The 26,972-nt window shown below is 42.5% G+C and overlaps 1 protein-coding gene across 17 annotated transcripts in view; it reads left to right on the forward strand.

Annotated features, from left to right (window-relative positions):
* Positions 1-26,972, forward strand: part of FHIT (fragile histidine triad diadenosine triphosphatase) — a 1,493,627-nt gene that overhangs the window by 1,262,081 nt on the left and 204,574 nt on the right. The gene's annotated exons all lie outside the window — the stretch shown is intronic.

Here is a 26,972-nt window from a genome sequence, read left to right on the forward strand (position 1 = left end):
TGTATAAAGCAAGCAGGGAGATGCTTCTGTAGCTCTGTGAGATTTAGTATATAATTAAATATATTCTCACATATACATGCATATGTATATGTCAGATATATCTCCTTAATGGAGTCTATATTTTCTATAGTCATGGATACCTGCATCCATATGTTGTATTTCATGCTGTGTTCTGCTAGACAATTTAAAGCCTTACAAATTTAGGAAGTAATGTTTAATAAAAGAAGCATGCTGTTGATTTCTGTCATAATGTAAGCATTGTTTTGCTAACTCTATGATCTACTTGCCTTAAAACCTTCCTATAATTAGATATTTCCTAAGATTTGAGGTTAATAGAGCAGAGTGTCACAAACCTTCTCCCCCCCACCCTCAAGAACATCATTTTCCCCAGAATAAGACTTTTTGTTCTAATAGATTTTATCCTGATGTTACTTTGATTTCTGGAACTGATGTTGAATTTCTTCCTTTCAAATTTATGGTCTGGTAGATTTCATGCCGAGTTTCAGATGCTGAGCCTAATGATATTCACATTGGCGGCATTATATTGATATGTTTTGGTATGATATATAGGGCTTTTAAAAATAATAATACTGAATAATTATACATATACAATATACTTTCTCCTGCTTATGCACACTGGAATTAAGATTTATGTTCACCATCATGTGATTCATCTTATAAATGTCTAAATTCAGAACTCTGAATTGATGACTTTTTTTTTTTAATTAATTTATTTATTTTTGGCTGTGTTGGGTTTTCGTTTCTGTGCGAGGGCTTTCTCTAGTTGCGGCAAGCGGGGGCCACTCTTCGTCGCGGTGCGCGGGCCTCTCCTGTTGCGGAGCACAGGCTCAGCAGTTGTGGCTCACGGGCCTAGTTGCTCCACGGCATGTGGGATCTTCCCAGACCAGGGCTCGAACCCGTGTCCCCTGCATTAGCAGGCAGATTCTCAACCACTGCGCCACCAGGGAAGCCCTGATGACATTTTTAATTGGGAATAGGTAGTGATGTGTGTCTTCCCTTGTTATTTACAAAAAGGTTCAGTATTTGAGTGCTGCTTTTTATCTGTTACAATTTATTTTATGGGCTTTGTTGGGGGCATTTTATGATTGATACATACACATGAGAGAGACTTTTGTTCTAATTAACCAAACGCTAAAGAAAAATTGGGTAACTAGCCCTGTATGTGAAATATAAACCCTTTTAGTTTTATGTTACACTCTGGAAATGAGTTAAACGCCCATCACATGGGGTAATGGATATGAACATACTTTTGTATAATACATGTCAATTGATAAAGTAATGGGTTAATGGATGATCAGCATTGGTCCACACAGCCCATTGTTCATGGAGAATAGAAGAACATGTGAACATGAATGGCATGTCATATCTGAAATACACCCAAACTTTAAGCTAATTTCAAATGTTCCCTTTTCATACCTCTGTGCAAAGGAATTTTCCAGGGCCTAAAATCAATTTTAGTGTAATGTATTTGAGCTTTTACCATGAATAATAGACAGGCTGTTTTAAAGAGCTTGACCAAAAAATTAAAGTTATTAAGTACAAAAAAACTAAAGCCCAAATTATTATGGGTCAGCTTACTTATGGGTTGCTTTAGTTAAAAAACGATTCCATACGGATACCTGGCATTAAATGAATTGAAAATCTTAGTTGGTTGACCAGATTTATTCCCTTTTTAACCAGCTGTGCTTTTGTTGTATAAAAACAGCTTTGCTGGGGTCTTTGCCAACAGACAGCAAACTATTATGATGAAAAATGTGACTTTTTAGTGACATGCATCTGTTTAACAATTCACATCCAACATTTTAAATTGTCTTCTCTTAATTTGCTTGCCTGTGTTCCCATGAAAACTTCATTCATTTATTTACTCACAAGATATTTTAAGATGAGCCATTTTCCCCAATTTGTAGTATAGCTTTATGGAAAGAGAAGTCATTGTGGAGTCCAACAGATCTGTCCTTGAAACTGGGGTTCTACCACTTCTTCATGAATAATCTCTGGGAAATCTCTTTATTTTTCTAAACCTCACTTACTTAATTTTTAAGAATAAATAAGATTATAAAAATGATATTAACACATATATATGGAATCTAGAAAAATGGTACGGATGAACCTATTTGCAAGGCAGGAATAGAGACACAGATGTAGAGAGTGGGTGTGTGGGCATGGGGTGGGGGGAAGGGGGTGTGGGATGAATTGGGAGATTGGGATTGACATATATACACCACCATGTGTAAAACAGCTAGTGGGAACCTGCTGTATCACGCAGGCAGCTCAGCTCGGTGCTCTGTGGTGACCTAGATGGGTGGGATGGGGGGTGGTGGGAGGGAGGTCCAAGAGGGAGGGGATATACATATACATATAGCTGATTCACTTCGTTGTAAAGCAACTATACCCCAATTAAAAAAGGAAAAAAAGAAAAAAGAAAAAAAGAAAGTTCGTAACATGGTACTTGGGCACTTAAAACCTGATACTCAGTAAAGGTTAGTTTTAATTGTACTAGGATTTAACCCGTAGAATTCAGACTTGGAGTTTGAATGAGTGTGCATGAGTTTTAAGTTTTTTGACACAATCAAAAACCAGGAAACCTTTAACACTAGCAATACTTGATGCTTTTCCTACTGTGTACTTGGCTTGTTAGAAATAAAATATTGGCAGTGCTGAGTTCTATGCATAATGCAGAATGCATGTTTCACGTATATTAGGAAAATGTATGCATCTAGCTGTTCTTTTATCATTTTCTTTATTGTGATCTTCATCCCCACATGTCATGTTTGTGCTTTTGAACTAGCAAATACATATGTGAATAATTGCTCTAAGTTGGATTTTAATATTTAAATAAACATTTCAAGGAAAATGAAATTGTACTGAAAAAATAGTCGTTGTTTTCTATCAGTTTCCTTGCAAGGTTAGAAAAGACATTCACGTTTAAATATCTCTTTAACGATGGAAATGAAGAAAGCTCTATAACCTTGTAGTCAATAAGCCTGGGAATTAAACTCTGTAATTTAGGAACTCATTAGCCATCCTTTCGCTTAGGGCAATAATAATTTAACACCTTAACACCCCCTCACTCCAATGACATGAATATCGTATTTCCACTCTAGGACCTTCTACTTTTCAGAACTTGTGATTGACAGAGTTAGCTGAAATACATTAAGGTGATCCTGAAGAGTATCGGTTTACTGTAAATAGATTATGCTTTCTTTTGGTTTTGACTAAACTTTGGGCAAAGTAGGTCTTAAGAAGAAAAACAAAAGAGAGAGAATGGGCAACAGCAAGTATTTTCCAAGAGCCCCATCTCTAGTTGGTGGCATTTTTGTTCAAAAACAGAAGGCTGACTTTGTTCTTTATTTTCATATTTTTTAGAAACAATTTGCCATATGGGTTGGCTTTCAAGATGAAAATATGAATGATAGAGTTCCTTTTGTTTGAGATGTGGTCAGGGCTGCTGAATTAAACATTTTGGTCTAAAAAGTCTGTTAATGGAACATGTCTATGGTGTCAGTTTTTTTAATGAATTATTTTGTGGAATGTTTCTGCTCTGTGTTGAGAAGTATTGCTCGAGTGGTTGCATTAATTCATTTGTTGTGTGCCAGAAACTGTGCTAGGCCTGGGAGACTAAAAAAAAAAAAAAAAGAAACTGTGTCCTGTCTCTCAGGAAACTCATAGCTTAGCATTAGAAAAATGTGAAAAAGTGAGCTTTAAGATAATGTGTGAAAGGCATAACAGAGAGCTATGAGAACAATGAAATGAAGTGATTTTCTTCTTGAGGGAACAGGTGTTGATTAAATTTGAGTATTTAGTATCTAATAATTAAGTAATTAAACTCATTACTTGGTATATGTATTGTATTCACATGTTTCTAGGAATTTTTGCCCCTAGGGACTGCTTCATCTTTACATTTCCATTTCTGTAACTATCAGTTTGAGCTATAAATCAATCAAGTGGTAAGCTTGAAGATGAGAAAAATGGCTTTAATAGCTAGTGTGTCCTAACATCTTTGAATTTTCCAATTAGTCATGGTGAATTTAATCCACCCTAAAACCAAACATTGGGGAATCCTTTAGGCATAAAATGCTGGGTCCAGTCTCCCACGCCCACCACTTTCAAACATTTTGGTGTTCATGATAGGAAGGCATCAAGAATCATCTTGGAGTCTCAAAGACAAGTTCTTTGAATGCACTGTTAGTGAGTGAATTTAATCTATTGCTTGCTGTGTTAGCTCTCAGGATAGTCTGACTACTTGGAGTCTCATCTGGATATTCTGATGGCGAGTGATATTGATCCTCTCTCTCCTCATTTCTCAAGAGCTGGAGTAGCTATATGGATCTATAGTATAAAAGGGATATGCAAAATAACTTTAAAAAATAGAACCAATGGGAAATGTAGATGAAAATTAGAAGTTCTATTAACATGGGAGTAAAAGACAGATGCAAATACTCATAACAAAAGGAAAAGTAATTAGAAGAATGTAGTTAGTTGAGAAGCGTGTTTTGCACAGTTTTCCATGAATATTGTTTTGCTTAGTACCCCTTCTCTATTCCCCGAAGCCTCAACAACCATTTCTATATATACAGTTAACCCTCAAGTTAATATCTCCATCCCAGACTTCTTTGCTCCCTCCTAACCTACATCACCTAACTGCCTATTAGGCCTCTCTACCTGGGAGTCTAAAAGGTACCTCAAAGTTAATGGGACTACCTTTTGTAGTTTATCAGTGAATGCCACAACCTAATGGGTCAAGTAAGAAACCTAGAGATGACCATTGATTCCTCCTGCTTCCTTATCTTCCCAAATCCAATTCATCAGAAGATTCTTTAGATTTCACCTCATTGTGTTTCTTAAATCCATCCGTTTCTCCTCATTACCACTGCCACCACTTAGTCGAAGCTACCAAATTTCTTATCTGAACCATTGAGTGGCCTATTTATTGGTTGCTGTAATATGGTTCCTGCCATGCTTCCCATATTATTTATGCCCCTTGAAGTCTGATTGACTATGAAAAAGCACCATTGCCCCCTCCCCTCTCTCTCCTTTCTCTCTCTCTCTCTCATTCTCTTAAGTCTTCCCATTGTTTCCCACTGCAACCCATGCACCTTAATAGGGTCTGACCCCTACTTATTTCACCAAGCTTTTCTCTTTACACCCTTCCCCTCGCTGACTTGTTCCAGCTACACTGTTCACCAGCTCCTTGAACACTGCATGTTCATTCCTTCCCTGGGCCTTTGCATGTGCTGTTCTCCCCTCTGCAGTGTTCTATTTTCATTCCACCACCTTTCTTCCACCTAATTAATGTTGACTCACCCTTTATTTCTCATCTTAAGTCTCATTTCTTTAGACCTGACTCCCAGCCTAAGTCAGCCTTCTTTATCATGGGCTCCCATTGAACTGTATTCCTTTCACTCAAAAAAGAGCTTAATTTGTCATTACACATTCACACCATCAGTGAATGTCTGCTCTTCCACTAGAGTTGGACTCTGTGAGGTCAGGGGTCTTGTCTGCTTTGCTCGCCACTGTGTCCCAGCATCAAGTACATGAAAAGGTGCATTGTAAATATCTCTTGAAGCAAGAATGAATGGAGAGATGGACAGATGCATGGATGGATGGATGGATAGATGGATGGATGAATGAATGAATGAATGAATGACTCAAATTACTTTCTGTGAGATTTTGCACCTCCCTCAGTGTTGCCACATAGTTTATGCATTGAGGTGAGAGCTGGTATCCCAAATGATTAAGAATATGTGTTTCAAGTCAGAGCATTTTGTTAGACTCTTTTACATATATGTTACTCACCCTCCTTCCCCGAACCTCATTTTTCTGTAAGGCAGAGGCAGTACCGTCGTATAGGTTCAGTGGTTGAAGGGATTAAATGAAATAGTCTATACTTAATTATTGGCGTTCTGCTTATTTATAATAAGGCATCATCATTAAATGGTAGCTATGACAATGATTGAGAAGCATCAAAGAACTGGAGAAGGAATTCCACAGCTTTGGTGGTGGTGATGATCTCCATCACCACTCCATACATAGAGCAGAGCATGGAAGCATCCTCACTGCTTTGCTGTCTGGCCGTTGTAATTACACATGAAAGTAGGACTGTAGTGCTGGTGCCTCATCTGTCTATCTCCTGCCAGAGGAGAGGACCTGAGGTCATTCACGAATCTGGGTTTCCGGCAGTTACCTTACCTTTTCTGTTATAGTTTAGTTTGATTACTTGAATGACAGTCAACACTCTGATACTGATTTTCAATGCATATACCAAAGCCACACACAATTAAAATGACACTAGATGGCGGGTAGAGGTTGCTATTTTGAGTCCTGAGGCTGAAAACTGACATTGACATGACTTCACACTAGCAGAGCAAGTCGGGATTCTCAGCAGATTCTAGCTCGTTGTCTCAACTGCGAGAGCAAGGGTGAGGAAAGAGAAAAGAGGAGAGGGTCATAGACGGTTAGCACTGGAAGGGACCTTGGAGACATCTGGTTCAGGATAGCAAACATTAAGCAGGCATCTTCTCCTCTCCATTTCACACCCATGGCAGACATCCTTACTCCTCAAAGGTGATTTTTCCTATCAAGTTCAGAGTTCTTGATATGACCTTCTAGGTAGCACCGGCTCATTGTTTGGAGTTGACGTTTGGTTTGAAACCTCTTTGTTAATCCTGATTTTGTTCATCTCCCCTTATTTATATGAGATACCTAATTATATTACTTCATTATATTTTTTCTTCTTCAGTAGAAAATCCGTCTGTAAGAGGAGAGCTTTCTTCAAAAGAGAAATCACTTACCTTTTCTCCCGCAGCCTAGGCTATGTCCGTCAGTTCTCACTGTGGAGTGATCCACTTGGTGATTCTTTAGTTCTTTTAAAGGGATCATGTGTTTTAACTTCAAGATCTAGTAAAAGAATCAGTATATATGCTGCTTCATATTACGAGCCAATAACTTGCTGTATTGGATGCACACATATGAAGCTCTGGTACAAGGGACTACCGTACAAGAGATAGTGCTACTGTCAAAAAATGTGCCAAGTCTTGAAATTTTGTCATGATTTTAAATGCCTCCTCCTTTCCAGCACTTGCTTGTGACAAATACACATCTCAGCTATAGAAGGGCTTTAGTTTGAAGGTAGTTTGATAGATGTAGATCATATGGCTACCTTTGCTGGCTAATTTAAGATCCTATGACGGTATATGATGTAGTTACGTTCAGCGGAAAAAGTATATACATATGTATGTATATATACATATACATCTCACATGTGTATACCCAGACACGCACACACACATGCATCCGTGTTCAAGGATATATTTTTAAAAACGATGTGGCCCAAATATTAGAAGTACAATATTCTAGTCATTATTTCTAGTTTTGCTCTCATCTCTGAGAAATACTTGCTTACCAGGTATGAAATACCTACTCTTCCTTGTATGTATCCAACAGTCCGTCATAAAAGTGGTCAAGTTCCAACATGTGCACATTATACAGAGAGAGGTCCTAAGAGTAATATTTGGTTGGTCCCAAAGGAAAATCTCAGATCTTCATCACTAATCACATTCTGCTTTGGTGTCACACTTGAGAAGCACTAAGTGTCACTGAGACATTTTTTTCTCTGTCACTTGGGCAATGCGCATTGGGTGGATTTGCTACTAGTCATGATTACATTCATTGTATTGTTTCAAGGACAGGAGTCAACCGCTCTGGCACACTCGCTACACGTTTGGAGCTCGGCTGGGCTCCTCTGTGTGTTCCTCTGTGCACTCATCAGTTTGCCCAGTGTTTACAGAGTTATTAGTTTGATAGGGCAGACATAATAAAATACCACAGACTTGGTGGCTTAAACAACAAATATATTTTCTCATAGTTCCGAGGGTAGAAGTTCAAAGTCAAAGTGTCAGATTGTTCAGCTTCTCCTGAAGCCTCTCGTCTTGGTTTGCAGAAGGCCATCTACTTGCTGTGTCCTCACATGGTGTTGTTTTCCTGTGTGTATGCATCCCTGGTGTCTCTTTGCGTGTCCAAATTTCTTCTTATAAGGGCGTCAGTCATCTTGGATTGGGGCCCACTCATGGCCTCATTTTAACTTAATTGCTTCTGTAAAGTCCCTGTCTCCAAATACAGTCACATTCAGAAATTCTGGGGGTTAGGGCTTCAACATGTGAATTTTGGGGGCACACCCATGACAGTGAGTGTATACTGTGTGTTTCTCAGTTCCTGTGCCAAGCTCCAAGGGCCACAGGAAATATAGTCAAGTCAAGGTCTTTGTTCTGTAGAGCTTGCAGTGTAGTGTGAGAGACCGAAATGGACGGTAAGCCTCAAAATAAATATTTGATGACCAATTAAGTTTAGTTGATGAAAACAGAATGGATTTAGCCTGGAGGTTAGTATAAGGAAGGGCTCGGTAAGAAGCACCATTTAAGCTGAGAGCTGAAGGATAATGGTGATTTTTGAAGATAACAGCTAGCGTATATTGTTTCATATATGCCAGGTATTCTTTTTAGGGCTTTACATATTTAGTTTAGTTTAATATTCACAACGATATAAGGTAGACACTATTGTCCCCATTTTACAGATGATGAAAAGTAAGGCACAGAGATACTATGGAGCCTGTCCTTAGTCACACAACCAGTACGACAGTTTGACTCCAGACCTGGGGCTCTTTGCCACTAGGTTAAGGAAGAAGAGTTTGCTGGCTAAGGAAAGAACAGTGCATGTGAAGGCCCTGTCTCAGGAAAGTATGATTTATCCTAGGAATGGGTAATAGGCAAGTGGGGATGCAGCAAAATGATCAAAGAGGAGAATGGTGCCAGAGGAGTTGTGTGAGTCAATCCTGGAGGACTTGGAAGACATATTTCAGGTTTTGTCCTTTATTCTTAGAGGAACAAGAGGCCATTGAAGGACGTAGCACAGGAGAGCGCGGGGATCTGAATTCCACTTGTTGAACGTCAGGCTAGCTGCTGTGTTTAGAAACGACTGTAGAGGGGCAACTGTGGAGTCAGGAGGCCACTGAAGAGGGCCCCCCAGTCATCAGGAGAGAGCAGTGGGGGGGTGGGAGAAAAGCACCCAGACTTAACTTGAGTTTGAGGCATGGAATCCTTGGGACTTGGTGATGGATGGAGGGAGAGGGAGAAATGGAGGGGTCACGAATGACTCTCTTAGATTCTGGCTTGAACGATGGGTGGATAGAGGTACCATTTACCAAGGCGGGGAAGAATCAAGTTTAGAGATGGGGCAATGGAAATTTTAGTTGTGGACATGTTGGCTTGAGACCTTTCTATGTCATTCACAGGGAGCTCTCAAGCAGGTAGTTTGACATTTTGAGCCTGGAAAGCAGAGGAGAAGTAGGGGCAGAGGCTATGAATGTATTTGTCATAAGCATATGGATGGTATTTAAAGCCGTGGGATTGAATGGGATCAACTAGGAAAAGTGTGTTGCTAGAGAAGGTGGGATATAGAACCAAACCCTGAGGTTCTCCAACATTTAGAATTTGTGTAGAAGGAGAGTCAGCAAAGGAGACTGAAAAGTATCCGAGGGGGAGAAGTAACACCAAGAAAGAAGGTCATCCTAGGAACCAAGTGAGTGGGGATGGTGGGTATCTATGGGAAAGAGTTGTTGGCTGTGTCAGACACTGCTGTCCGGAGCTCTAGTGAGATGGGGACCATTGAATTTGGTAGCTTAGAGATCACTGATGACCTTGGTAAGAGCCATTTTGGTACATGGTCTCACCAAATCTTTACAGCCACTCTGTAATAGCAATACTATCATCATTCCTATAGCAGAGACAAGAAGATCAAGACTCAGTGTGGCGGGGACCTAACCACGGTCACATATTTTGTGAGTGGCGGCTAAGCTTTCAGAACTGGAGCTGGCAACTCAAGGGTCTGAATTCTTCACCATTTTTCTCTGTTAATGGCATTGATGCAGAAAAGTAGCAAATGGCAATGCCAATTTTATTTCAGTCCCTTAAATCCAGATTACAATCGTAGATATTTAAATTCAAAGTGATTTGAGAACGGTTTTGAGTTCTCATCTAAATTCTGTACCTTGCAGCTCTGGCTTCCTCATTTTTAAAAGGATGGGATTGGAAAAAAAAAAAAAGAACTATCTCCAATGTCCCTCCTAGATTTTTAATATAATTTATATAATTGAATTTAATTTATATTTTACATTTAATTTAAATTATATTAATATAATTTAATATAATATAAGAAACTTTCAAAAGGAAGTCATGAAACACCTCCGCTTCTCAGTGCCACTCTGGCCTTGAGTTCACATTCAACATGGACATGTTCATCATAAACTCATTTAGTGCAGCTTTTATTGTATGTGCCTGGAATATGCCAAACACTCTCCTTTCTAGGTGTTTGCTCAGGCTTTTCCTCCACCTGAGGTGTCCTTTACTCCTGTCTCCCTTTGGGTGTCAGATCCCAGATCTTCCCACGATACGAGTCTTACCCTTAATCCTCTTCAGCACTTATCACAGTTGTCCTTAGATGAGGGGTCGTGTGTGTGTGTGTGTGTGTGCACGAGTGCGCATATCAGAGGCAAGGGAGCGTGATTTTTTCCTTCCTTGTATGTCTACAAGAAGCCCGAGCACAATGCTTTTCTCAAATGCTGTTTGTTGAATTGAATTGTTTGCAAATTCTGAAACATGTCTTGAGTTCTGAAAGGCCTGGGTCTTTCAGAGGATTTATGCAGGTGAGCTGAAGGAATTGGAAAGAATCAGACCTGTATTTTAACAGAGAAGCACAAACACACATTTGGAAAAACAAAACACAACAACAACAACAACAAAACCCTCTAAAAATGTTAGCTTCCCTCCCTTGATTACTGAGGCTGTCACCAATTGTTGGAGTACCCATGAAGGCTTCTTGGGTTCTGATTTGCTTCTAGTGTTTGGTTTTCTCCTTGTTCCTCTCTTCTCCACTCTTCAATTAACGTGCTATTTTCTTGCTCAGGCCATTTCGTGACTTGAGCGTTAAGACCAGAATACAACAACCTCTCAGAGACCTCCCACTTGGGCACAAAGAAGGCAAAAGGACAGACCACGCTTCTGTGGTTTGGCCTTAAAAGCTGAAGCAGAGCCACTCCTTTAACACACTCCCTTGGCTCTTGCTACAGGTGCCGGGACCTCTGGGCGTGGAGGTGCGTCAGCAAACAGGCGAACACTCAGAGACCAGGGTGTTGCTTGTTGGCAGCACCCTGGGCACTCACAGCTTTGCAAAAGGTGACACGTGAGCTTGACCCAGAAGCCAGGGCTTCTGATACATAGAGAATAGCAAAGGAGCTACAGAGGCTGGAGAAGCTTCAGCGGTGCTTTTTGGATTCAGTCCAGCCTCTGTCTGCAGGCTACTGTGGGGGAGGCTGAACGTGGCTCTGGGCCCCCCACCCTCATGGTAGTTACCCGCTGCGGTTCCACGCCATTCCCTTTCATATGTGAAGATTTCTTCAGCATGAGTTTTTGGGGAACAAAGGGAAAATGTACCTTGCTAAAAATATATTTGCCAATGCCTGGGCCAGACTATGCCATCCACGTGGTGATGCAGAAGGTGGGGCTGGCACACCTGGTGGGGACAGGTTGCAGAGGACCTGGCAGGTCATGCTAAAGAAGTAGACCTGGCCCTGCAGCCTGGGGAGCCCTTGGGGGTGTGAGGAGAGGACACGGCTGACTGTAGCTCTGAATTGTGTGTGGTTAGTATATCTGAAGTCAATCAACTCAAAGTGCTTGAGACCTCCATCCTGAGAAATGTATGCACAGGGAGACATTCACAGAGAAAGGGATGTGCACACACACAACCAGTGCACACACATGGAGGGTTATAAACATATACACAGAGAGAGAGAGAGAGAGAGAGAGAGAGAGAGAGAGAGAGGGAGAGAAGATGCAGAACAAGACACACCCAGAGGTGCACACATAGAGACAGACACATGACAGACATCAGGAAGGGGGCCCTGAAGGACAGACAGAGAAGGACAAGAGAGAAACACCCAGACACACACTTGGGTAGAAAGACAGAAACAGAGACAAAGAGCCAGAAGCTGACATGGAAATAGAGGCAAACACACAGGGAGAAAGGAAGTGAACCTCTGGATGTAGGTCATGGACCACTCTGCTCACGGTACACGCGCTCCTGCATTGGCTGAAGTGCCGCACGCCTCTCACAGCTCAGCATCTTGCTGTGGGAGTGTGATCCTTGTGGTTAAGTATGTTTTTTGGCTGCCTCTTTCCCCCTAAACCCAAACCTGGACTCCATCAGGTACTCAGTTGTAGAACTTGTGCTTGGTTCCAATGAGGGAAAATGAGAATTTTTGGACTTGGTGAGGGGAAATCTATTCGTGGAATTTACAGTTGATTTAAGGGATCTTTCCAGGACAGTCTAACCATCCATGATTTTCACCTTACTGCTACCCTCAGAACCTAGTCTCTTGCAAGTGAAGAGCAGCTTGAAGTGATCACACGTAGGTGGTGAGCAGGACTGTGACGTAAAGACTCTACAGGGTGACACCAGAAATGGAGACCATCGAAAGGCCGTGCCTCTAGATCTGGTCAGGGAGATGAGCACCTGGAGATGGCCTGTCACAGTGGATGTGGCTGGGGGAATGGCCATGAGAGGGAGGAGATTCCACAGAGCCTGGTGGATGACTGGCAGGGGGTGGGGGGGAGGTCAGTGTGACCCAAGTGTCTCTCACCTGGTATGTCTGGAATACTGGCTTTGGTGATGAAATGACAACCTAAGTGTTATACCTGGTGAACTTAATGTGCAGTCTGGCTGTCCTTGTAGAGATACTCAGCAGGTTTTTTCAGAAATGGCCATTAGGGAGTTTTGTATTTGGGAGGTAGAATAGTTTGGATGATGAGAAAAATGCATAGGTATTTCCCATATCTTTTATTTTTGAATGTATTGTGTTTCTGATGCTTTAGCATCTGGAACCTTAATGACCCTGGAGGGACTGCCCATCCAGGGCTAGCCAGTTTCTAGAGCTAGTAAAAGGCTAGCCTGTGAGGAAGCCTTCCCAATGCACACCAACCAGTCCAGAGCCCATACACGCAACCACCTTTTTTATGAGGCTCTCACAGGGCTCTCACACCCCAGGCCACTAGCCACCTGCTCTCATCACCCCAGGACCAGGCACCAGACAGCTAGGGGCGGTCCCTGTGCCCTACAGCCTGCTGAAATTATTCAGACTCGCCAATCCTAAGCTTGCTTATCCTGCCTTGCCCATTCCTTTCCATGGAAACCACATAAAGGCTCTTACGCATGGTTTTCCCCTCCCCCTCTGCCTCCTGACCAACCCCAGTTTTTCCCCATGTGGCCCCCATGACATGGCATGTCCCCCGCTTTGGAACCTGAGAGTATAATGAACTGTCTTTTCAATGGCAGTCATCTTCTGATCTGTTGGTCTCACCATACTTAAATAATAGTGAAACCTATATTAAAACATCATGCGAATAGTAGCTACAGTGGAGGGCAGTGAAATTCACTGCATGTACAAGGAACCCAGGAACTTCTAGGTGAGGCTGAGGGATCGGTCATTCTCAGTAACACCGTGGATACCCTGTATGAGATCCTGGACCAGGCAGAGATGAAGACTGTGAGAGGCCCCGTGAGAGGAATTTGGGGGAAGCAACTGGAGGCCACAGTCAGCAAGACTGGAAAGGGGTTGCCATACCCAACAGTGCAAGTTTAGAGGAGGTGATTGTTGAGTGAAGATTGTAGATCATTGTTCTTAGGGACATGGTGGGCAAGAGAAGACCAGTCTCAGTTCTTAGCTTTGAGATGCAAATGTTGTGGTTGGGAAGGTGAGCCAGGGGAAGAACTGGGCTGGCAGGGGTGATGGCCCTGGGGATAGCTGGGTGAAGGGGCTTTCCAGAGGGAGAGTTGTTGTTGATCTAGGGAGTGAGGGAGGCAGGGAGCTAGGAGGCTGATGGGAGCAACTGGTGATGTGGGGAGGCCTGCGTAGCGCTCAGAAACCCTAAAGTTTTAGAGGGAACTTAAATGTGATATGGGACAAGAAGAGTCACCTCCCCAAGGTGAGAGGCCTTAGGTCTAATGGTCTCGCTCCTGGACTGAGGGCCTAGAGGTGGCTGAAGGGTCTCAGGTGTCCAAAGCAGCAGAGGAGGCAGAGGCATTGCAAGCTGGTATCAGGGTCCTCTTCAGAATTCTTGTCTGGGTTAAAGACAAACAGCCGGAAGTGCTAACATATGTTTTTATACCCATTTTATCAGCAGTTTCTTTTTCTTTTGGAAGCAGTGTCTGTGGTCATGAAATTTATCAACTCATCTCATTTTGGGGGTCAGTGTAGTTTAGGAGTTCCCACTCAGTGTCAGTGGCCGTGGAGTCCTCGAGGCAACAGAGCACAGGATAACAACCTCCATTGCTCTGTCTTCATTCTGTGCTGTGAACCCAGTTAAATGCACACTAGTCCGTGGGAAGGGAACACAGATTATTTCCTCTGGGATTGTATAGGGTGGGGTTTGTAGCCTGATGACACTACATCTCTGGGAAAATCGCTTCACCCCCTTAACCTTCCTGAGCCTTAGTGTTCTCACCTATAACACATGAATAATTATAATACTCAGATTATGGGACTGGTGAGAAGTGTACAAGCTAAGATGGTGTGGACAGAGGATGTTACCTACCATATCAGTGAACAGAGGATGTTGTGGCCAACGAGCCATCAGTCACTGTAGCTCTTCCCCCACCGCCACCCCCGGACTGTGCATCCTGAGGGGAATTCAGAATGGAGAAAAATAGGCTATTGGCCCTAGACAGTTAAGGTGCATATCAAAGGAATGAGACTCTTGCATCTTTCCATACATAGAAAATTGCTAAATTCATTAATTTGAGATGTCTATTTTTTCTTTAGTTAGCAGAAATCTTTTGATATTCAACTACCTGGTTTGTTTCTGCAAAACTCCTATATATCCTGGATCCTCCCTTACCTCTTTGGAACAGTCCTTCGGAGCTATCTGAGAGGCTCTCTCCTGGGCTTAAGTCCTCAGCAAGTCAGCTGAATAAAACAGAATTCTGAACTTTTAGGTTGTGCTTTTCTTTTCGGTCAACAGTGGTGTCAAACACTTAATGCAAAGCCTGGCACATTCAAGGGCTCCCGCTGCTGTTTTTGTTACTGTGGAACCATATGGATCTATTTGGGTCAAAACGGTGAATCTCATCCATTTCATGTGGCTCAACACAATACTATTACTGTGAGCGCTACTGTTTACTCATATGAAGTTGTCTCATTTATGGGCTGCAGAATTCTTGTGCCTGTTGAGAACTCATCATGAAGACAATGGCTATCAATGTTATAATCAAAGGTATTTTCCAAAGTTATGTAGAGTAAAAGGAAGATTTTTGCCCAGTGCCTGTTAGGTCTGTCCTGGAGGAAAGAGTATGTGTTCCCCTCCTGGGGACTACAGTGAATTCATCTGAGGTCTTACATTGAAGTAACGCCAAGCCATCGAGTTTGCTGTTCCTCATTCTGGTGGAAGGTGGAAGTCGGGGAGCTGAAAAGAAAGCAAGTAAGCAAAGAAACACAATGCTTTTAGATAGTGGTAAGCACTGTGAAGACATTTAAAGAGGCAGTGTAAAATGGGGGGGAGTGGATGATAGTTTTGATTGGAGGGTGAAATCAGGGGAAGGCTCGCTGTGGAGGGGCATTTGCAGGTGTGGAACCCCCAAGGCCAGAATGTGCCTACTGTTATGGGGGATAGACGAAGGTCAAGGTGGCTGGCGTATATGAACAAGGGGAGGAAGAATAGGAGTTGAGGTTGGTGGTGGGGTCGAGGGAGGGAGTGGGAGTGCAGATCATGGAGAGCCTCCTTGAATGGCAGTTTTTTTTGTCTGCTGTGTAAAACCAAAATAATGAAATCCACTCAACTAATTGCAGTGATAATTCTTGTATTTTATATTGTGCTTTTCCTTTAACAAAGATATGCGCCTGTTACAGCACATGATCCTTAGAACACCCATGGCAGAGGCGGTGGGGTGCCGCGGGGGGAGTATTCTATTTGTGTCTTCATTTTATAACCTGTGATGATACTGAGACCCAGGGAGGCCAGAAAGCAGGGCGAGAATCTGGCCGCCATGTTTTCTTACCTACACTCCTTCCGCAACTCCCCCTGTGACCGGGTCTTCTTTGGAGCTTTAATTCCTTTGGAAGAAAGACTCTACAAAGCTCAGGTATCTCATTATTTAATTACATATTGTTGTGATTTGTAAGGAAGATAGCTGTTTATTTAATTCAAAGTCATACCCTGCATTCCCCTCAGCAACTCTCCCTCATTAGATACAATAAATATAATTAAATATAAGGCTTGAACTAGGTTAGAGGTGCTAAACAATTGCCCGTGTATCGAATATGATGTTCATATGTAAACACAGCCTGCAGATCAGAAATTCTGAAATGCGTGTGTGCTTAATTAGCTAAATGTGAGCTCCAGGTTGGCATAAATAGATACTCCTCAATAAATGGCCCTGTGTCGCCGTGTTAGCTAGAAGTGTGGTAGCCGAGAAGAAATTAATCATTAACACATCTGGGTCTGTGTATTTCTTCTTGTAATTAGTTATCCTTTCCAAAGTATTAAATGATTTACATTGCTCCCAAGCCATGTGTCCATGGTAACCATGGTTTTTGATTTTGGGTTGAAGTCTTACAGTAACTGAATGAAAAGCCAGGTATGTTTGATTCAGTCTCTTGGTGGACATTAGTGGAAAGCTAGATAGATACCTAACTCCTGGCAAGGCACTGAGGAAGACAGCCACGGATTCTGCTTATAGGTTAGTGAGGCAGCTAGGAGTGCTGTCTTTGGAGGAGTCAAGGTGAGAGGAGTGAAGATCCTAAGTGAAACTTCTATAAAGAAGTTAGAGAAAGAAGAGGTTAGCTGAAGAGACCAAGGAAGGATTCCTGAAATTTAAAAAGTTACCAATAAAGAATTCATATCTAGAATATTAAAAGAACTCTCAAAAGTATAGTAGAAAAAAATGAAAAATCCAATTAGAAAATGGACAAAAGGCCTAAGGAGACATTTCACTGAAGTGCACACATGATGGCAGATAAGCACATGAAAAGATGTTCCACATCACTAGGTCTTAGGGAAATGCAAATTAAAACTACCTGGGATATCACTACACAGAGATTAGAACAGATACAATAAAGTGACAACACCAAAAGCCGGCGAGGTCGTGGAGAAATTGAGTCTGTCCGGTGGGGATAGAAAATGCTACTGCCACTCTGGAAGATGGTTTGCAGTTTCTTAAAAACAAAACATACACTAACCACAGGACCCAGCTGTTACACTTTTGGGTATTCATCCCAGAGAATGAAAATTTAAACGCAGGCAAAAAAATGTGCCTGAGTGTTCACAGTAGCTTATTTGCAGTAGTCCCAAACTGGACACAACCAAACAGTCCTTCAGTAGGTGAATGGTGTAACAAAATGTGGTATATCCCTACTGTGGACCACTACTCAACAATGAAAAGGCATGAGGTGTTGGTACTGGCAACAGTTTGGATGGATCTCAAAGACATTATGCTGAGTGCAAAAAGCCAATCTCACAAGGTCAGCTAAAGTATGATTCCAATAGAACATTCTCAAAATGACAAAATTATACTGTTGGAGAACAGATTATTGGTTACCAGGGGTTAGGGACAGTAGGGGGAGGGGTGCAAGTATGGATGTAAGGGGACACTAAGGAGATGTTTGTGGTAATGGATTTGTTTTGTATCTTGGTTACAGTGGTGGTTGTACATCTGTACATGTAATAAAGTGACTTAGAACTGTACACACATTCTGCCAATGTCAGTTCCCTGGGTTTCATATTGTACTGTGGTTGAGTGTTACTGTACCTACTACATTGTCTAGTGGCTGGAAGAACTAGGTGAAGGGTACGCTACCCAGGATCTCTCTGTACTATTTTTACACCTTTCTTTGAATCTATAATTATCTCAAAATAATTAAAGTGTTTGTAGAACGTTACCAATAAAATAAAAATGATAACCATAGTTAACATTTAGAGACTGCCTACTGTGGGCTAGGCCTTTGCTAGCATTTATTTTACATAATTTATTCCTAATTCTCAGGGAGAAAATGCTAGGAGATGTATAAAGTGTTACGTCTGTCTTACAGGTGAGGAGACTGGGACCTGGAGAAGTCAGGTAACTTGCTCTGAGTTCCAGAGAGTAGTGCTGGGCTGCAGATTCAAACACAGGCCGTCCAGCTCCAGAGCTGCATTTTCCACCACTACCCTCTTCTCTAAGCTGCCTGTGGCTCTCAGGGGTGTGTAAGTTCCACTGACTTAGGACACGTATGTGACAAAGGAAGGGTATCGGGGTATAGACAAATTCTCATGGTAGAGCGAGGTATGTTCTTTCTTCCAGTCCTGGGCCAGCCTTGGTACTTGAGAGAGAGTTGCAGAGTCTCTAAAAAGCCATTGTTGACTATGTCTGGCTCCAGGCAGGATGCTCTGCGTTTGTGCAGGCGGCGGGAAAGAGGCCTCTGTGATTAGCTGAGGAGCATGGTGTTGTTCTCATTCCCATTTGAAGCCAATGGTTCTAATTGAAGTGAAGGTTCCCAAGGGCCCCCGCTTCTCGGACTCTATGCAGAGAAGGGCTGGGAGGAAGGGGGCATTGCCAGTAAAACAGGTGTGAGTGTTCTTCTTCCTCTTCCATCCCTGAGATATAAATCCTCTTCCAATTTCCACGCTGATTTACTTGAGCTTGAAAATATTTCTTTGCCTGCTGCTGCCTAGCGAGCTGCCTAATCTCCTTCTCATCCCAGGCTTAAAAACATCTTCGACTTCTGTCAACCTGAAAATGCTTGGTGCTTGCCAGCCTTCTCCTTCTATAAGCCTGGTACCCTGGTCTCCCTCCCATGTTCCGCTTTGCTACCCGCCTCGTGTAAGTGCTTGCGATACCAGGAGTAAAATCTGAGCAAAGCTGCATGATCTCCAGGACTCACCCACAGATTTATTGCGATGCCTCGGTTTTTCTTCTTACTAGTGTAATAGGAGGGCTGGTCTGTGCTCAGAGTAGTGGGCTTAGCATTCTGGTTGAAACCTGTTCAACTGTCATAATCTCTTGGGCTGAACTACCTAGATAAAGACCTAGTAGAGAAGGGAGTTGCTGAGGGGGAGAGAGGGACTGGGTCAGCTGGGGTCTTGGGGGCACCGCCTGGAGGAACGTCCACCTGAGGCCTCTTGGTAAAAGGTGAATTGCTGTTCTGTTCTGTTCAAGGAAAAGCCTTTGTTTCTGTCTTGTAAATGTGACTTCCTCGACCACACCCACTCTTGGTTGAATATTTAGCCAACAACCTGATAAAACTCATCCCTAGACGTGTTAGGAGGTGGAAATGAGATGTGGGCTTAAGCTGGGTTTGGGGAGTCAACCTGGGGCACGGGAGTGTCAGGAAGAAGGTGGTTCCTGCAAGAGGCACAGGGCCTGGATTCCAAAGATCTCTGGAAAGGTGGAGTCCAAGGCTGGTGATTGCCTGGGAACCAAAGAGGCTGCCTGGAGGAAGGGCCATATATAAAGATTAAGGCTGAGAAGCTAAATATGGATGCCCAGCGGCAGGGCTGCAAGGCGGAGAACAAGGTGAAGTAAGAGTTCAGAAAGGTTGGGGTGGAGTGAGCAAGCCTACCCTCGGAAAGAGCCTTAGAACTGAGCATCTGGAGGCCCTCTGTCAGGGGCCTACCACCTCCCTGATGGTGGTGATGTGAATCGTTCAGCACGATCCTTCCCTAGTTGCTGAGGCTACTTTGAGATCATGAGAAGAATCCAGGTCCCAGGGCCTTAGGAGATGTTATTGGCCTTGGTATGGGGCCAGGCATTTGGGGGAAGAGGGCAGTTTACAAGAGTAAGCGCCCCTCAGAGGTGACATAGCTTTCCACCCATCACCAGACTTCCGGTTCCCAACCCTTCCCAGGTCAGCTGCCCCCACTGCATAGCAGCCCTTCTCACCTTAACAAACCATGTCACACATCGTGTGTTTGGGATTGTTGTCAGGAAAGAAAGACCGGGGGCGTCTGTGCTCACGGAATCTGATGGTGCTGTGTGCCTTCACCTCCTGGGTCTCTTCTGGCCCCTGCAGAAGTCCCCATCTCTCATGGTCCTCATGATAGCCTGGTGACTGCAGTACGGCCCTGAGTCTCATGTGCTCTTTCCAATGTCTGCTAGCACGTTTTGAATCCAAATACAACACAAGTCCTCAAAGTCCACATAAAGCCAGCCAAGAGTCCCAACTTTAATTGTATACACAGTACCCACAATGGGAGGCTATAGAATGTTTTAGGATAAAAGAGAATGTGTGATACGATAAGAGGCCTTTTGCATGGACAAAATAAAGCCAAGTGTGGGAGAGACAGAGACAGAGAGAGAGGCAGAGACAGAGACAGAGAGAGAGGCAGAGGGAGAGAGAGAGAGACAGAGAGAGGTCATAATGTAGAGCAATTTTCAGCAGAAAAGTGTGAGAGGCTGGTGAGGAGATTGGTGTTTTGTGTCTTTGCTATTTTGGCTGGACTTTCATTTTGGCAAAACTCAGAGTTAATTTGATTCCCCCGCTCCCTGCACTGTGCCTTCACAGACGAGAGCAATGTTAAGGGTAGTCGACAGTTTGAGCACAGCATCTTACACTACTATATATCGGGCTGGCCAAAAGGTTCGTTCGTTTTTTTCCATACAATGGCTGTAGTAGCACTTAGTTGTCTTTAACTTCATCCGAAACAATCTTGTTAGATTGTATGTGACAGCTGTCCTATCAGCGTGCATTAAAAAAAAAAAGTTACCAAAATTGGTGAATTTTTGTATAGCCATTTTAATATTGAAGATGGAAGAAAAAAGCAACATTTCTGGCATATTATGCTTTATTATTTTAAGGAAGGTAAAAACGCAAAAAAAGATTTGTGCAGTGTATGGAGCAGGTGCTGTGACTGATCAAACGTGTCAAAAGTGGTTTGCAAAGTTTCGTGCTGGAGATTTCTCGCTGGACGTTGCTCCACAGTCGGGTAGACCGGTTGAAGTTCATAGCGATCAAATCGAGACATTAATTGAGAACGATCAACGTTATACCACACGGGAGATAGCCAATCTACTCAAAATATCCAAATCAAGCGTTGAAAATCATTTGTACCAGCTTGGTTATGTGAATCGCTTTGATGTTTGGGTTCCACATAAGTTAAACGAAGAAAAACCTTCTTGACCGTATTTCTGCATACAATTCTCTTCTTAAACGTAATGAAAACGTTCCATTTTTAAAACAAATTGTAACAGGTGATGACAAGTGGATACTGTACAGTAATGTGGAACGGAAGAGATCGTGGGGCAAGTGAAATGAACCACCACCAACCACGCCAAAGGCCGGTCTTCATCCAAAGAAGGTGATGTTGTGTCTATGGTGGGATTGGAAGGGAGTCCTCTATTATGAGCTCCTTCCGGAAAACCAAACGATTAATTCTAACAGGTACTGCTCCCAACTAGACCAACTGAAAGCAGTGCTCGATGAAAAGCATCTAGAATTAGTCAACAGAAAATGCATAATCTTCCATCAGGATGAAGCAAGACCGCATGTTTCTTTGATGACCAGGCAAAAACTGTTACAGCTTGGCTGGGAAGTTCTGATTCATCTGCTGTATTCACCAGACATTGCACCTTCGGATTTCCATTTATTTTGGTCTTTACAAAATTCTTTTAACGGAAAAAATTTCAATTCCCTGGAAGACTGTAAAAGGCACCTGGAATAGTTCTTTGCTCCAAAACATAAACAGTTTTGGGAAGACGGAATTATAAAGTTGTCTGAAAAATGGCAGAAGGCAGTGGGACAAAAGGGTGACTACGTTGTTCAATAAAGTTCTTGTTGAAATTGAAAAACATGTCTTTTATTTCTCCTTAAAAACCGAAGGCACTTTTTGGCCAACCCAATACACAAAAGTACGTGCCATCCCATTTATTTCTGCTATTTCTATAAAGAATTAATTGTATCTCCTGGTTTCAAGTCTAGTAGAGATTCAGGATCAAGAGATCCATTCCTGCAATCTCTTGAATGTCGAGCAGGAATGCCTCCTTTTTCCTCCTCCTCCTCCTATTTCACTTAATTGGTCCATTCTGTGCATATCTATGGAGTGTCTTCTGTGTGCTAAGCATCATTCCAGGTGCTGAGGTCACCACTGTGATTATGTCAAAAAATTTTTTAAAGTAAACAGAGATTGTAATTACAGGTGGGGAAAGGGGATTGTGTTATGGAGACGGTGTTATGGTGGGGGTCCTTTTATATTAAGGAATGGGGGGAGTCCTCACTAGGGAGGTGTCTTACTTCAGGCTACTACAACAGGACACTGCAGTCTGGGTTCATTAAACAACAACACTTTCCACAGTTCTGCAGGCTCGGAAGTCTACAATAAAGGCATCTGCAGAGCCGGTATCTGGTGAGGCCCTGCTTCCTGGTTTGCAGATGGCTCCCTTCTTCTATCCTCACATGGCGGGGAGCAGAGAGAGGGAAGCAAACTCACTTGTGTCTTTTATAAGATCCCTAATCCTATTCACGAGGGCTCCGCTCTCATGACCTAATTACCTCTCAAAGACTGCATCTCCTAATACCATAGCATTGGGGGTTAGGATTTCAGCATATGAATTTTAGGGGCACACACGCATTCAGTTTATAGCAGGAGGTAACGCTTGAACAGAGACGTAAATGATAATAACTAGAAGAGCTGCTCAAATTGGTTGTGCATTTCCTTATGGTGACAGGAGCCGTGCTGAGGGCTCTTCGTGCGTTATCTCATTTCATCCTCTCTGCAGTCATTCGAAGAAGGTACATTATTATCTGCATTTTTATACCTGTGGAACCCAAGGCTCACAGGTGTAAAACTGTTTTCCAGGGTCACTCAAAAAATGACAGTTGGAATGGGAATGTCATCTTTGGTCATATGACCTTAGAACTTGACAGACTTAATCATCAAGCTCCACTGCCTGAAGCTTTGTATCCCTAAGGGAGAGGCCCCCAGGTCTCTGCCTTCAGTCTCCTTCCCCAGTGGGTTGAAAGCAAAGGTTTTCACGCTGTGCCGTGCGGAAGCCCCAGGGCTTCTGGGAGCTGGGATATGTGTGCGGGGGTCTTGCATCGGCTTGTGGGAGAATGGTTCTACTTCTGTTTGTTTTATACATTAGGATTCAACTGAATAAATTTTTAAAGAGTAGATTGAACTCCTTAGAAGAGAGTTGGAAGGTGACTTGTTCCATGAGTATTTATTTAAAAATTTAATTTAAAAATGAAAGTTTTTGGTGGTCAGGTAGCAGTAGTAGAGGTGAGGGTGGTAGCAGCAGAGGCGGCAACAGCAATGGTGGCTGCAAACACTGACCCTGATGCTGATTAAGCTCCAAGCACGAGTCTAAGCGCTTGTGGTACTAACCCATCGAGTCCTCACATGGGGTAGGTTCATCTCACGAAAGAGGATTCTGAAGCTCTGAGATGGGTGACTGTCCACAGCTGGTAATAGGCGGGATCAGGCAATGAGCCCAGCTACAGAATCTGTACATCGTTATCCTGTGACACAGCGTTGGGGACCTGCAGCTTCTCTGTCGCTGGGCTTAAAGTGAACGCTGTGCTTGCTCTGAAACCTAGATTTGGTGGCTGTGTGTCTGTAGTGAGCACTTTACAGCTTGCCCTGGGTGTGGGACTCGTCATTCATTCAGCGTTACCTGTGATGCTCTCTGTCTAGACTTTTTGCTGGTGTAGGTATGATGTTTCTTGGGAGCAGAATATGATTCCCAACTTTCATATCCATGAGCCCGGCATAGCGTGCGTAACTCATTTTAAAAGATGAATTGTTGGTTAATCACATTCATGATTTAAGCCAATGCTGGCAGTAATCAGGGCCAGGCAGTGTCCTAAACCAACACGAAGAACCATTTGTTTCTTTCCCTGCAACAACACACAGTCAGCCATTGGATGATCCTCTTGACCAAAAATTAATTCCGAATGTTAAGAGGCATAGGAAAGTCATCATAAACTGTTCATCCAACCTCGTCTCCTGCACAGCCAGTCCTGACTGGTGCAGTGAGGGAACATTCATGCTAAACGTTCCTAAGAAGGTCTCCACCACTGTAAATCCTGGGTCTGTGGCCAGATGCCTGGTAAATTTAAGATGTCATTAGAATTCTGGCAAATTTAAGATGTCATTAGAATTCTACTGCAGTTCCTTCTGTAAAGGAGGGTTCAGGCTAAACGCATGATGCAGTGTGTCTTCCATGAATGGTGAACCATGGAGACTGAAGTGAGCAAGTGTTCCATTCTGGATTAAAGAATTAAAGGAGTTTAGTCAACAGAAAGCCCAGGCCTCAGACAGTGAAATCATCCAGAAAAAGAAACGCTATCGATTTCTCACATTATCTAATTTCTGGGCATTGTCTATGGAATCACTCTGTCTCATTGAATGATGAAATATACTATGAGAAAAATGAGGGATGGGTCCAGGGCTTTCCCCATTGCCTAGTTCCTTTTATTATTATTATTGCCTTAGTAGTATTCATTGTTTGTACCTCAAAGCCACCAGACAGGGTCCCACCAATCTCCCTGGCCCCCTGTGTGGGAGCCAGGCTAAGCTATGCAGCCCTCTGGATGCTCCCAGTATCATCACTCTAGACCCACACTGAGATATGATTTAGGAGGTCCCTATAAGACCAGCGATCTTTGGCCTAATTGGAGTCATTTATCCTGTCTTGAGCTATCAAATCAGTGCTCATGGGTTGCAGGGAGTTGGATGAGGGTGGTTTTTCTCGTATGTTTTACAATGACTACTTTGAAGAGAATCTCATTTGTGAACTTAATGCTCTCTGTAGCATATCTGGGTAGAACCCTTTCAAGAAGTAGCAGCTCCGCTTAGCAGCTCTGTAGGCTGAGATTTACTCCATCCTAAAAGAGGATGTCATTTCTAAAGCACATCTCCAAAATAAATACCTGCTCTCTTGAGTTAGGAGGAAAATGTAATGCTCTAAAAGATGGTTCTGCCTAATTCTTTCTAATTCAGGAACATTAGAAGACAAGAAAGCATATGGATCGAGAGAAAAGCAGGATGTGGAAAAAAAAAAAAACAAGGAGAAGTATGACAAAATTTGGAGCACGCTAAATTCTATTTATGCTGCATGTTTTATTTTGTTGAAGTCTTATGTGAAAATAGCCATATTGAAATGGTGGAAATCTTGTATTCAACTCGTGTGAAGGAAGGATAATGTGTGTTGGAAAGATTTTGCAGTCACAGTGAAAGTAAGGAGCATATAGCAAAGGAGCTCATAGCAAATCATAAAATGTTAGGAGAGGGTACAGGTCCCCTTAGGAACTCTTAGCTACTTGCTGTAGTTCCTGCTGCAAATAACAACACAGTCTCACAATGTTGCGTGCAGGTCCAGAGTTATTTATTCATACTAAAGAAACGCAGCTCTGTGTAAATGAGTGCCCCCTGAGAAAGGTTAAATAAATTGTCCCGACCCACCACTAAAGCAGGCCGACGTGTCCTGAAGTGACAGCTGTCACTTTAATGCATTTCATCACCTCTCAGCGGAGGCTGGGTATCTGGATCTTATCACACTGCGAAGGATCTTTGTTTCTTGATTTCTCCTGGCATCTTTTTTTCCCCTCTAGTTAAACAATCCAGTCTTAGCTGTTGGACAAGGAGAAAATAAATGAATATATCGTTAAGATTTAGTGATTTTTTTTTAAAAGCACCTGCTTTTTGGAATACCATTTGCAAAAAATTATTTGAATTTTTAACTGTTTGAAATGATAATGCCATAAAACTATATTAAGTAATTTTCCTAAATAGTAACTTGCACTGATAGCAATATGTGACACCATCAACTTGAAGCTCAACCTAGGATCTTGTCTGGATTCAGTTACTTCAGGGTGACCATTTGATACTCAAGTCATGTGTCTGTTTAACCACGTTCAGAAATGTCCAGTCTGTAGTGTCCTGACCTTCCTGGTCCCTTTCCTAGCACTAGAAAGGGAATTAGCACAAGCTTGCCCTTTATGGCTGACTTTTCTGGGTTTCTTATTACTTTTATTTAAACCAGATATTAAAGGCAAAAACTATACTAGTGATGCATTTGGCTAGGGAGATAATTAGGAAACACTGTCTCCATAATTACCGCATCACTGTCTCTGGAGGGACATGAAAGCTTGTCCTGTCCCTTTAACAGGACAAGTTGCTAATCCCCTTAACATTTTTTACCCCTTTGGACCGATAATATTTCACAAAATTTTTGCTTTGTAAAATACTCCTGAAGGGAGGCTTAAGCAATAATGCACAGATTATGGAAATGATGCTCATTAAGTAGAGGGCGAGATTCTGGAAAGCCACAGAGCTGCTTCAAAACATGTAACCTCCATTAGAGGCTTCATTTGAATGTTAATTCATGGAGCAGTAAATGTTTATTATTTTATGTTTTATTGAAACATAAATTAAAGAAGTGTAATTATGTGTATGGCAAACAGTAAAGCAATGTACATTTGTCACGAAATGAGTAAGACAAGGAAAAATGCCACCACTGTTTCATTTGCATCCAAATCCTTTATTGTATATCCAACAGAAAGACACCCAGAGGGAATAACTCTGCAGATTAATGTTCTGATATGGTGTGTAAATAAAAACTACATATGCTAGATATTCTTCCTAGTGAAGAATGCATCCTGGAATTAATTTGTGAAGGTCAGAAGCTATCCAAAGAAAGGGTTCTTCTTCTCTCCTGAGAGAGAATCACAGTGACTCTTATTAAAGTTAACGCTGAACAAAGACTCCCTCCCCTTGGCAGTCGGCTGGATACTGATTGTTTTCAGGATAAGCTGTTTGCTCCAGACACTCAAGCATATTTGAGAAGTTTTTAAAAAGGACATACACGAAGCTAGAAAGATAAGACCTTCAAACTTACATTTTGATAAAACGATACTTTTCAGTGGAGAAGAAAGGCAT

Source organism: Balaenoptera acutorostrata, chromosome 10, assembly GCF_949987535.1.
Source record: "Balaenoptera acutorostrata chromosome 10, mBalAcu1.1, whole genome shotgun sequence".
Taxonomy (NCBI): domain Eukaryota; kingdom Metazoa; phylum Chordata; class Mammalia; order Artiodactyla; family Balaenopteridae; genus Balaenoptera; species Balaenoptera acutorostrata.